The sequence below is a fragment of the Protopterus annectens genome, chromosome 3.part0 (genome assembly GCF_019279795.1).
Source record: "Protopterus annectens isolate FY-2018-M chromosome 3.part0, PAN1.0, whole genome shotgun sequence".
NCBI lineage: Eukaryota > Metazoa > Chordata > Ceratodontiformes > Protopteridae > Protopterus > Protopterus annectens.
Genome location: NC_056731.1, coordinates 572,646,076 through 572,660,640, shown reverse-complemented (window position 1 = coordinate 572,660,640; position 14,565 = coordinate 572,646,076).

The following is a 14,565-nucleotide window of genomic DNA, read 5'->3' as shown; positions in this document are numbered from 1 at the left end:
CTGGTCATATCTTTCAAGGTTCTGATGTACCTTAACACTAGGAAACAACTATTTCAAGAGAGTCATATGGCATTTAAAAGTTCAAGCCTAAATGCATTCAGATATACACTATCAACTCATACCACACGGGAACCCTATTGCTAAACTCCCAGTATTCTGTCACATTAATGCATAATGATGCAGTGACCCAAGCAGCACTGTGATTAACAAGCCTTCTTGCTGCCTCCACAGTCACATTCAATTTAACTCTTCATAACAACCAAGAAATAACAGCAGACCAAATAATTACAGCCTCCAGAAACCTTTTCCGCAACAGCAACAAATTACATACAATTCATGATTGCAACCTTTTCCTCAGAATAACTCCCAGATCATTACCTCTCAATGCACAATAACTGTATCTAGATCTGATACATTTAACTACAATTCATACACAATTGATAACAACTGACTTAGTATTCCTTTGTATCCACACCAGCATATTACCTTGTGACTGAGGTGAAGGCCCAGGAAAGGACCACCATGTCTAAAAGGAGCTTGCTCACCTTCCAAAATAAACAAGCAAAGACCCTAAATCCCTTTCCTACCATAAGATACACTTACTGTCTTCCATAATCTTTAAAATCATCAGAAATCTATCTGCCCTGCCTTTTAATTATATTAACTGCTCTGCCTTCATAGCTGACAATTCAGTATGAATGAAATGAGCACGAATCATCAAGAATACCAATACTACCTAAAGTTTTCTTCAAAACTACATTAAAGTGCACAAACTTTCACATGCACACCTAATACAAAAATACTAGATATCTTCACCTGACAGCTTCTGTCAGGTGAAACCTTGTCACACAGGACACAAAAATATCTTAATACTATACCACAAAATATATTTTCTGCCCATTACCTACCTGTCTATCTCATAATGTTTCAGGTGAATTAGCACTGCATCCTTAATTATTCACACAACCATCCATGCCATGTAACCAAACAACTCACTAATATAAAAAGCCCCTTCATAACAAAAAATCCACAGCATTGCCCACAAGATATATAATACTGCCAAAGGTGCAACCTCATGGAAATCTTTCAACAGCATCCTTTATAATTACTTTTCAATCCACAAACACTTAGCTATTGCCAGGCCCTTTAACCATTCTCAGCCATTCACCATCCTTAAAATAAACCAATGCTTTGCGCAGCTTACACAGTCTAAAAACTTCACAGTCACACCCAATGACACTAAGAACAGCCTGATTGCCCTCACAACATTACCAAGCTGCATTTATAAACCACACACTTAGCCAACAGACAACAGACACACTGACCAATGTCTGTCACATAGCAATAAATTTACAACAAAGGCAGCAAATTCTGACAGTACAGAACTATGCATTTTCCTAGTAAAAGTCACCCAAGGCTGCCAGTACACCATTCCTCTTCTGGGATTGCTGACAGCTATCCATCTGATTCTGGAATGACAGTCCAAAACATGTAAAACTCAAATCAAGACAGACAATTAGCAAATACATTTAACCTGCCAGGTATATGTTTAGCAGTCAGAGATAAATTATTCTTAAGGCAGTGCAAAACTAATTCCTTAATAAAACTTGCACTGTGACTGACCTTGCGATCATAGCCTAAATCTGTACAGCTTCTACATTACCAGAATGTTCAACAAGTCCTCCTGACAGACCACCATTAGGTATTAGTTCTAAAAAAAGTAATATCTTTCCTCAACTCATCTGACCAATGTTCAGGCCAAGCAGCAGAAATCAATTTCCCCTTAAAAAATGCTCCCATGCCTAGCCCACCCAGTTGCATCAGCTTACAATTACAAATCATCTTACAAGACCAGTTATTCTTGTCATATCATAACACCATTGAATTACTCTAAAAATGCATTCCAAGTCTTCCAATCCTCCTTAGCTATCTTGGTAAGCCTCACTGTATGGTGCTTCTTCCCACTAACTTCCAACATGCTCACAATGAACTAGTAAGGGACCTACCTGGTCCTATGACCCTACAAGAAAAATATAATAACCCATGTAGCTCCAACACTTCCTTCACCCTGACATTAACACCTAACCACTCCTCAGACTTTCCCCTGGTATCTCCAAATTTTTATTTGACAAATGTAAATATACCACTTCAGCATCAACTATTAATCCCAGAAAAGTAAATCCCTTAGATGGTCCTTCCTGTTTAACCTTGGCCAAAGACACCCCAATTCATTACATAACTGTTGAAAACTTTGCCATTCCACTGTCACACCTTCACTACCTTCTCCCAAAATAGGAAACTATCCAGCAAGTGGACATCCCTCTGGTTCAGACTACCCAAGTCCCTCATCCACTGCAGTTCAAAGCTAAATTTCTAAAAGTAGCACAGACACAGACCATGGGAATAGCTTTGCCAAAGTATAGTTTCCCTACCAATAACATGCCCAGTTTGTTTTGGATAATCATGTTCCCTTAAAAGAAGCAAGCAGAAAACTGATTCACTGTTGAGCTTTTCCAGCCAAGGATTATTGAATAATTAAAGGGCCACAACTGCATCATACAGTGATGCATACTGAACTCACACCACCTTCCTGTCAATGTGATCAGTGAATAGGTCCTCTTTCAGGAATATATAAAGGTTGTGAGTCAAATGAAAATCTAGCTTTATCTATGGCAACATCCCCAATGGAGATAACTGAAATGAAGCAAATGGTAGCACTTCCAATGGACCCAACAGCATGGCTGCCTGCCTAAACTTCCTTATCCAATAATGTCTGCACTACTGCTTCACGACCATTTCTAATTTGTAGATTACTATATACCTTAGCATTCCACCCAACACTTGATTGAATATAAAAACTCTTAGTAAAACCTGCTTTCTTTTCTGAGGCTGCTGTTTCATCTATCAGCCCCTTCAAAGGGTGTTGGTGCCCCTTGGAGCCTTAAGCTTTTCTTTACTTCTCAGGCGTGTATTGGGTGTTGCCCCCTCCCCACTGTCCTCCTTCAGAGTCAGTAAGCCATATCTTGCGTACTCCCCAACAAAATGAGCAAATATGTGCAAACCTGCATACTGGCCAAGAACACTGATCTTCATTAAGCAAAGGTACCCCCATTTGCATGTATATGACCATTAAAAAACAATTTATTTTTTATTTCAAACGATAATAGCTGTTAGTGTAAGTAGACAAAATTAACTTGAAGTACTTTTGTATAAGTAAAAGAAGGAGTGAATGTAGGAATGCATTTTTTTTCAGACACTGACTGCTACTGCCAGTATGTAAAAAAGTAAATGCTTTATATTTTTAAGTATATGTGCATTTATGTATGTATGTATGTATGTATGTATATATATATATATATATATATATATATATATATATATATATATATATATATATATATATATATATATATATATATATATATATATATATATATATATATATATATATATATATATATATACATATATGCATAGGTTCGCAGGTGATTACTAGGCTAATGGCACATGAGCCTTTACAAGCCTAGCCAATAATATCCCAGATATGACAGTACTATATCTTAATTCCTCGGATATGGGATCAGGTAGTATCAGTGTAGTGGGATTTTGGGTGTTGAAGCCCTGAGTCATTTTACAGAGTTCCTCTACCCATAGGCAATACCCCAGAATGAATTCACAGTTCCATATCCATTTATCCAAATTATTTTTGAAGAGAGTAAGGGATGCGTTTTGTTTTTCGAAGATGGGAAGTTTATTCCATAGATAAGACAGCCTTTGGGATATGAATATGTCAATCCAGCAAGTTTTGTTACAGTCAGAAATAAAGCTCAGATCAATGGGGGAGTGGCCAAGGATGAACACAGGATAGCAGCAGATTTCTTCAGCTCCACCAACTTAACTGCACTGACAGGAAATAATTACTTTAAAATTCAACTTATGAAATAATTTTCTTTCTAAATATGTTTGGAATAACTGTTTCTTGAATAATATCTAAAAAAGAAAGAAAATTTAAATAATTTTCCTGTCAGAAATCACCTTGGAAATTTCTCTTTCATCAACTCTGTTCAAAATGAGTACCAGTAAGGCAAACAGTCAGGATTCCAGCATCAAGAAAGAGCTTCAGTCTTTGATATCAACTATTCAGCAATTAACAACCAGAATGGACAAACTGGATACTAAAATTGATAACTTCATAGAAAAAAACTACAAAACAAATGGATTTGTTACATCAAGACTTACAACATCAGAAGGCTCAGATTACAGGTATAGAAGAGACTGTTAATGAAATGGAGAACAGAATCCAGGAAGAAGAAATTAACATTGAGTTTTTGCTGAAGCAGAACACACACCTACAATCCAAACTTGATGACCTGGAAAACAGATCTAGACGCAATAATATTAGGATTTTTGGACTGCCAGAAAATATAGAAGGTAACAACATTACTTCCTTTTTAAATACTTGGCTTCCCAAAACGTTAGACTTGTCAGAAGCATTTTCTTTTGGTATTGAAAGAGCCCATAGGTCCTTATCTAATTTTAACTCTAACAAAAAGTATCCTAGATCAGTTATAGTAAGATTTTTATCATCTTATGACAAGGAGATGGTATTAAAATCTGCATGGGCTAAAGCACCTATAAAAATTAATGAGGCAACTGTGCGTTTTGACAATGACTATTCTTCCTTGGTAATAACTAAAAGAAAAGTTTTTTTGCCATTAATAAGAGAGCTTAAGAAAGCACAGTTCAAAACTTACCTTTTGTTTCCTGCCAAACTAAAAATCTTTTTACCTGATGGCCCTAGAATTTTTGAAGACTTGGACTCTGCTTTGCTGTATATTAAAAAAAAATAAGATATTAGATAAAATAGAAGAAATGGAATGGGCAAGTCCTTTGTTAAAGAGGATGGCAACAGGAACTTCTTGGAAGACTTCAGAGAAGCAAAAAAGACTAAAAAACAAATGACATGTTCTATATATTTTTTTTCTTCTTCTCTCTTAAACTCTTCAAATACAGTTACTGCATCTCTAGAAAGCCACAAATATTTTAAAGATTTATTCAAAGTTATTTTTCTGTGTGCAAAGAACTGTTTTTGTTTCATAAATAGTCAAACTCTCTGAGGAACAAATAACATGCTATGAATCAACTTGTTTCTCTTTGTGATAATGAGACCTAAGGTTAGTAATTTGATACATTTTTTTTCTCTTCTTGTTTTAAATAATGGCATTCTTTCTAAACTATGCATTTAGTGAGGGGTGGGGGAGGGCAAGGAGAGAAGTATGATGAAAAATATGGAAAAAGTGAAATAATAACTTATTAGTTCTTTAAAATTATATATGCTGTTTAAACACTGTTGCTAAATATTATACCATGACTTAATTGCTTATACATGATTTCAAATAATTTGTCATGATATAATTGCAAATAATTAGAACTAAAATAGCTGTAAGTAATATATCTCATGTTTAACTTTATTAATATAAACAGCAAGTAATATATCTTTGTAGATACCCTTTGTTGCTTCCTTTTTTCTTTTTTCTCTCTCTCTCTCTCTTTCTTTTTTTTTCTCTTCTCCTTCTCTCATCCTTTTCTTTTTTTCTCTCTCTCTCTCTTTTTTCTTATATGTACAGTTATATGTTTCTGATAATACTGATATATGTATATAATATGATTTGTATGAGAAAATGAAATGGGGCATATAAAAATTAGTTGTATAATATGTTAAATAACTGTAGGCTTGGTTTCACTGTCATAGAGACTGTAATGACCTGTAAAATACTTTGCGAAGGTTTTATACTGTTTAGATTCATTTGTATTACTAAATGAATGTCAGTCACTTGCTTTTACTAAATTTCCCACCAGAATGTTAAGGGAGACAATTTGGGATGTGGGTTACCTCGTGAATAATGTCCTCGAGTTGTTTTAAAAGCTTCAACACTCAGAATACACGCAGAGAAGCTGAATGCAGTCATTTTGAACTTTGACCCCTGATTTCACACTGACACATCACAGATTCAAGAAGAACACTGTTTCAGGAAGTAGAACTGCTGTAAATGCGACTTTGTGATGAAAAACGAACTTTATGACATCTAAATGTGAGTTATTCTTTATAACAACTTACTTATTTAAGATGTAATTTATAAAATATGAAAGTTATAATGATTTTAAATGATTCAGTATGCCATAGTAAGCAAGTGAGATATTTTAGAAGGCATAGAAGGTAAAACATATATACACATGTTTTTGAAAGCTTACATGATTGCAACATATTAATGTATATAAATACTTATGATTTAAACATATATAATGTAATAAATCATTTGACTTAACTAATTGACAAGCACAAGTATCATTATGATTATCTCTTAGAAGAAACTGTCATGTGACATATTTTAAAGCTGCAGTTCAGATATATAAAATACAGATGGCTTTCATCACAATGATTTATGTATAACTAGGAATTAACATTGCTGTGCAGTATGATTTGTAAACATATGTATGAGTATAAATATTTTATTTAATTGGCAATAATAAGTATGAAAAGAAAGCTTTGGTGCAAGTAATTTAAAGTTTTTAAAACTGTTAACTGCATTTCTATGGCAGAAAGTAGGAATACCCTAATATATGTAATGTCTGAACCATAATAGCCTAAGTTATTGAATCCGAATGAACATAAGAACTGATTCTTACAATCTTTTAATAAACTAATATATAGATATGCCCTTTTTTTATTTTTTTTATTTATTTTTTCTCTCTCTCTCTCTCTCTCTCTTTCTTTCTCTCTCTCTCTCTTCTCTGTTCCCATTATCAAGTTTGTTAGAATGCTATTTTGATTATGAGTGTATTATACAAAATAGATGTACATAGTAATATGAGCTGTTTCTAAATGTTCTTATTTGTCTATATGAAGCTGATTTATAAATTGTTTAGCTTTGTCTTACTAGATAATCTAATTAAATGAGGTTAACTTTAGTTAATAATAGTTAGTATTGAATTGATTTGGTGGCAGCTAAGGTACTGCTGCTTAGGATAGGGGGATAACTTGAGTGGTATGTGCAACTCAAAGTTGGAGTTCTTAACTCCAGGCTGGGTGCAATGTTTAATCCTAATATTATTTTCACCTGTTTATTGTTGTTTGTATATAGTTCTGACATCCACATCACATTTTATAAACTTATTGTCACTACAAATAAAAGTGAAACTTATACAAAATCCCATAAGATTTTCAATAAATACAGCTATAATTAATGGTACACCTAAAGGAGGAGACATAATATCACTTATTTTGTTAATTGTTATTCTGATTATATGTTTTATATGTTTATAAAAGCTAAATGATTTCTCTAAAAGGAATTTCTTTAAACATTAATGGATTGAATAACCCATGTAAAAGGGCAAGTTTAATGAGATACATTAATTTGCATAGGGCCAACTTAGTATTCCTTCAAGAAACACATCTCCTGGAAAAGGATATTGATAAATTAGCCACTAATAAATATACAGTCTTGGTTAGTTCAGAACACACACAGAAAAAAAGAGGAGTGGCTATTTTATGGAATAAAAAGTATGCCCATACCTAAAACTATTAAGTCTTATAAAGATGATAAAGGAATGTTTTGTATGGTTACAATTCAGATTAATGGAAAGATATATACATTAATCAATGTATATTGGATACCAGGAATTGGCATTAATACAGTGAAACACCATCTCAATAAGATCATATCATTTTCTATAGGAGATATTATTTTAGCAGGTGACTTTAATTGTATCCTACATGAAAAAGATACTACTACTATAGGAAAAAGGAAAATTACATCTAATGCAAAACATTTAAAGGATTTTGTTAATTTATATCATTTGAATGATATTAATAATCAGATAGATTCAAAATCATTACCATACACTTTTTTTTCTAACAGATATACAACTTATTCAAAAATAGAGTCTTTATTTCTAACCAGATGGTAACAGACTTAATTAATTCTAAAATCATTTCGTGTCCTATATCAGATCATAATTCAATTGTCTTTGAGTTTATGATAAAAAGTACTTACAATACTTAACTCAACTAAAAGACTGTAAAGATTATATACTTTCAGAAGTGCAACATTTCTTAGATTTAAACAATACACCTGAAGTCTCCATTGTTTATGTTTGGGATGCTTTAAAATCATATTTGTATGGACAAAGTATCAGATGGTATAATAATAAAAGGAAATCTTGGGACAAGGAATTACTAGATATTCAAAGCAAATTAGACTCATACAAACATAATAATAAAGATAATATTATGGACAAAAAACTAATTGAAGAAATAAATAAATTAAATGAGAAGTACAAAGAAATCTTAACTCATAAAGTTAAAATAACTTTAGAGAAATATAAGTTTTTGTCTTACTCAATAAGTCCCAAATACTTACATAGACTTAAAAATAAAACAAAAAGGTTGAATAAACAAAATCATATCAAAGAAATTTTCTCTCCAAGGAAAAAGAAGAATGTTTCTAGTTTACCAGAAATATTAGATGAATTTAGAAACCACTTTCACAAAATTAATCATAATAACATTAGCATGGAGCCTAAAGATAAAATAAAGAAATTTATAACTACAAACATGAACAAAAAACTTAATAAACAGCAGACTAAACTAATGGATAAAAATATTTCATATACAGAGGTTATTACACAAATAAACAAGCTTAAATCAAACAAAGCACCAGGTAATGATGGTATTATACCAGAGATCTATAAAATTCTTCCCAAAAGTACTTACTCATTAATACATAAGGTTTTTATTTTGGCCCAAAATGAGTTAACAACTCCCCATCTTGGCAATACACATTTATTTCACCAATTTTAAAACCCAATAAAGACCCAACCAGATGCACTTCATATAGACCTATTTCATTACTTAATGTTGATTATAAAATGTTTATGAGTATTTTTGCTGATAGATTAAAGACAATCATCCCAGGCATTATAGATATAGATCAAACAGGCTTTATTGTAAATAGAAATACTTTTGATAATATAAGGAGAACTTTAACGTTAATTGATTTTGCAAATAGGAAAAAGAAAGATTTAACACTTATTAGTCTCGATATAAGTTCAGCATTTGATTCAGTAAGTTGGGACTATTTGTTTATCTTACTGAAGTGCACAAATTTCTCTGATGCATTTGTAAATCTAATTGAACATCTATATAAAGGAGCACTGGCTTGCATTAAGATAGGAACATATGTCTCACAAAAAATACCCATTTTAAAAGGTACAAAACAAGGGTGTCCACTCTCTCCACTATTATTTACTTTAATAATGGAGCCTTGGGCTAATTTGATCAGAAACAGTACTGATATAGAAGGATTTGATATAGATGAAAATACAATATCTAAAATTCAACTTTTTGAAGATGATGTTCTAATTACATCAGCAGGATCTAACTCTTCTATGCAGTCCTTATTTGATAAAATGATGGATTTTAAAAATATCTCTGGTTTAATATTCAATGAAGAAAAAACTAAAATATTATCAATATACGCACGAAAAAATGTCCTCATTAATGATTTTAACAAATATATACCCAACTCAGGTCAGATAACTTACTTAGGTATAATATTAACTAAAGATATCAAATCTATTATACATAATAATTATAGTAACTGTCTTCTTAATATACAAAATCTTTTCAATAGCTGGAACAGTATGTTTTTTACCATGGAAGAGAGACTCACAATTATTAAAATGATAGTATTCCCTAAGATATTATACTTAATACAATCAATAATACTCCCACCTACAAAAATAATTATTAAGAAATTGAATTCACTAATGTTAAATTTCTTATGGGCACCTAATAGACCTAGGATTGCATTAAAGAAACATACTAATAGCTGGTCTCAAGGGGGCATTTCATTTCCAGATTTTAATTTATACACTATCTCTTCTATTATAAAAGTTATTACTTTGTTAATAGATCAGTCATATGTTGCAAGATGGAAAGATTACTGGGAACTAATTAGCATTCACTTCATGAAAATCTCTTTAATACATAAAAATATTATTGTAAATAACCCCATGTTATGGTTACTAAAAGAAGTTTGTACTTTATCTATTACACCAAAATATATAGTTAGTTACCCATTAAACATTATTATCAGTTATCGTAATGTTATATTCATGCATCCTAAGTATAAGGAATGGAATTTTATTCTATTCCCTATAATGTATACACAAGGTATGCTTTTGTCAACCACCTCTGAAAGAACTCTTTTAGTCACAGAGAATGATCTAAAGTATTGGTATCAGTTGCTGTCTGATAATAAAGTAAAAAATTTAGACTTCTTAAAGCAAGAATTTGATTTGAGAGAAACATGTTGGTTAGAAATTCAGACTTTTAGACAACATCTTATTAATAAAATTGATTTAATGTCTTTAACAGTTAAAGAATCTGTTCCAATACTGATTGATTACTTGATATTAAATTTACAACATAGAGTTTCTGATAAAGGTAAACTCTCATACATACATAAAATTATCAGAGAAGAAACTCATTACAGTTCAGATACCTATTGGAATTATTTCATTTCCATTAATGGTGAATCACCAAAACAGCAAGATAAACAATATATATTGGAATCTGCTTATAAAACTACTTCTTCCATTAATTGGAGACTTTTTACTTGGAAATTTTTACATAGATCCTTATATACACCTTTAATGATGAATAAAATAAATAATAAAGACAACTTTTGTAAAAGATGTAATGTAGAAATAAATGCTGATTGGGCACATATGTTTTATGACTGTATAAAATTGAAGGAATATTGGAAGTTAATCAATGATTTTTTGCAGGCCCTTTTCACAGATAATTTTATTGTTTCTAAATCACTTATATTATTTAACACTCTTGTTCCTAAAAGTGTTAAAAAAGTTAAACTTCCCTTATTATGGTCTATTCTAGCAGTGGCTAGAAAAATAATAACCAGAAATTGGATTTCAGAAACCCCTCCTTCATTTAATGAATTTAAAAATGTTATGACTGAAGTGTGCCATATGGAATTGATGACAATAAAATCAAGAACTACTAGAAAAACATCTTATTATATTATATGGGATACTTTACAAAACCTGTTAAAAAAATCTTAATTTCATTAGCATGTCATTATAGTTTAATCAATTGATTTGATTTGTAGTGGATGTCTCTGTAAATACTTTGGTTATTTTATTGAATGTTATAACTATTTCTATTTTAATTGCTTGTATAAAATTGTTATGATATTTATTTTGTATGTTAAAAACAATAAACTTGTTTTAAAAAAAAAAAAAAAGAAATAAAGTTCAGATCCATGGAATATGTAACCCTTGTATAATTTTTCTTGCAAATATATTACATTTGCATCAGTGCTGGATCTGAGAATGCCTTGTAGGTCAGGCATGGGAAGTTTATTCCATAGATGAGACAGCCTTTGGGATATGAATATGTCAATCCAGCAAGTTCTGTTACAGTCATAAATAAAGTTCAGGTGCATGGAATGTGTTACCCTTGTATAATTTTTCTTGCAAATATGTTACATTTTCATCAGTGCTGGATCAGAGAATGCCTTGTAGGTCAGGCATAAGTCCCCTCTCAGTAAACGATATGAGACAGAGTAAAGGGATAAGGCTTTAGTCAGTCTGCATAAGACATGTTTATTACACTTTATATTTTTTAGTGAGAAACCTCTGTGGCTGCTCCATTTGATGTAAGTGCCTGGTTGGGTACATGCAGAAGGGAGCACTGTACTCAGTTATAGGCCTGATAAGGGCCAGGTGCAATGGCACTAAGACTTCCTTTGACATTGATGCCATGCCTTTACTTATAAGTTGAGCCACACAAAATGATTTCCTCACTACTGTAGCCACCTGGTGGTCAAAGTTTAGGCTACTATCTATCCATGTTCCTAGGTCCTTCATCACTGGATCTTCTTTTAGTGGTGTGCTATTAATATTATAATTTGCAGGGATTTTTGAATTACTGAAGGGTGTGATTATGCACTTTTTAGCACTGAGTCTCCAACCATGGTCTTGGCACCAGTTGTTTGTAACTTTTAGGCCTGTTTGCAGGATGTCAACATCATTTGGGGAGTCAATGATTGCTCCATGCTTACAGTCATCAGTGAACTTGGTGACACGGAGGCCCTCAACATTGGCCTTCACATCAGAGAAGTATACACCAAACAGGAGGGGTCCCAGCCCTGAACCTTTTGGGACACCGACTAGTAACAAGTTTCTTACTGGAAATGTATTTGCCTATCTGGGAAAAATGTGTCCTGTCAGTGAGCCAATTGGCTACCATCTGATGATGTAGGGGTTTATGCCTAACTCATTAAATGTATCTATGATCCCTGAGTGGGGGGTTATGTCAAAAGCTATGGCCAGGTCTAGATAAGCATTGTGTAGAATTTTACCCTCACCCATGGCCCTGGGGACTTTCTCAAAGAAGTCCATCAGACTCAGCAAGCAAGACCTCTCTTTGACAAAGCCAAATTGGGTCTGGTCCAGTTTTTGGAGGGTTCATATGTCATTATTAATCAGGTCAATGATAATTCTCTCCATGATCTTGCAGATAACACTGGTCAAGTTTATGGTTCTGTAGTTCCCTGGGTCAGTTGATGCCCCCCCCCCCCAACTTGTGCAGAGGGATGACTGTTGCAGTCCAATTTTCCTCTGGGACAAAGCCAGCTCAGAGCCTGTTGTTAAAGAGGGTTTCTAGTGCCTTGATAGATTCTGTTTTAAGGTATTTAAGAAGCATTCTGGAATGCTGTTGGGACCCATTGAGGCTATGTTTTTGGCTTTAATGAGCACGGTAAGGGTCCGTTTCCTCATAATGACTGGTACGGGGTGGCTGTGGGTATTTCTTTGGGTGTGGTAGGAGGTGATGGGTGGGAGAAATTTGAACTTAACTTGGCAGCCAGCAGGTTTGTTATAGTTTCTGGCTGGGTGTAAGTGTTGCCATTCATAATAAACTTGGCACATTGCTGAGCATTCCCCTTGAGGTTACAAACATAATTAAAAAAAGCCTTATAGTTATTTTTCACCTGGGAGGCAATCTTTGCCTCATAGTTTGCTTTGGCAGATTTGATCAGCTCTCTAATTTGTATGTTTAGACTGGTGAGTGTCTTTTTGCAATGAGTTGTCTGTTCCTTCTTGGGTTTGGAGTAGATTTTTTCCTTTTGTTGTATAGCCTATTTATGTTAAGGGTCTACCATGATGGTTTATTTTTGACACTAGTCATAGGTTTGACTCAGAAAGGTACTGCTTCTTCGATGCAGCTACCAAGGTGTAGTTGTACAGTGCTTTTGTGTACAACTCAGAGTACACCTCAGTGTCATCTGGGTTTGGAGGGGCTTGAAAGTTTAAAAAGTTGTCACTTAGTTTGAGGTAATTGGCCTTAGCAAAGTTCTTAAAAGGTATGGGGTTTGATGGGCATTCTAGGTTAGTTTTAATACTGTTTTATGGTTAGATCTTACCAGGGAGGAGTTAATGCATGGGATGGAGCAGCATCCCACCCATGTTTGTGAGTACTAGGTCTAAGATATTTGTACCTCTAGTTGGGGAACTAACTAGTTTCTCCAGGGCATTTGCATTGATGAAGTCCAAAAGCCTCTGAGCAAGAAAATTATGGATCATATAAGTCCCCATTTTATGGAAGGGCAGATGAAGTCACCCATAAGTATGGTGTTAGGATGAATGTTAAGAGTTTAGGTAGGAGGTGTGTTTTTCCAGACTCATATTAGATGATCTGTAGCTAGTAAGGATATGATAGGGGGTTGCACCTATGGTTAGTTGGGCATGGAGTAGCTCAAGTAAGTCATGTGTTGAACCAGTCTAGCAGTGTACTTGTCCTTTAGAAACACTGAGACCACTCCTCCCTTTGTTTTTTCCTGAGCCAAGGGGGATCAAAATGTATGAAAGGCATTGCAGACTTTGAAAGCTGGCATGCTTCCTATGGTTCTGAACCATTTCCTGTGAGTGCAGATATGTCTGCATTCTCCATGGTGAGGAGTGCTTCCAGTGAGTGCAGTTTTTGATTTAAACTCCTAGCACTGAGCAGCAGTACCTTTAGGTATTTGTAAATGATTTATTTAACAGTTTAATAACCGGCACGGCCTAAAACGGGTACTATGGTGATAAATAAACTTATTGCCAGTATCCGGAAACCAAGGGATGACAAGTACAAACCATCTCTGGCAAAGCATCATGGTTTGTCAATCATGTCTCCCTAGGCTGAAAGATATTGGATCCCCTTGTTGTGACACTAGAAACTAAGCCAGTTGCTGAAGTCAATCATTTTTTGCTGGTACTGTGGCATCATCATATGTGAAGGTAGGATGCTACTCAAGGCTAGATTCATCCCCACCTGGGACACATATTCAGTGAGCTCCATCAGGAGGAGTAAATGTCTGATTTTTTTTGCCCATTATCGAGGTCTATTCCTACTAATGTTTCTGGTAAATTAATGAAGATTATAACAAATTGCAATAGACATTAGAGTCTCAGACTTAATTGTATTCAAAAAGTATACAA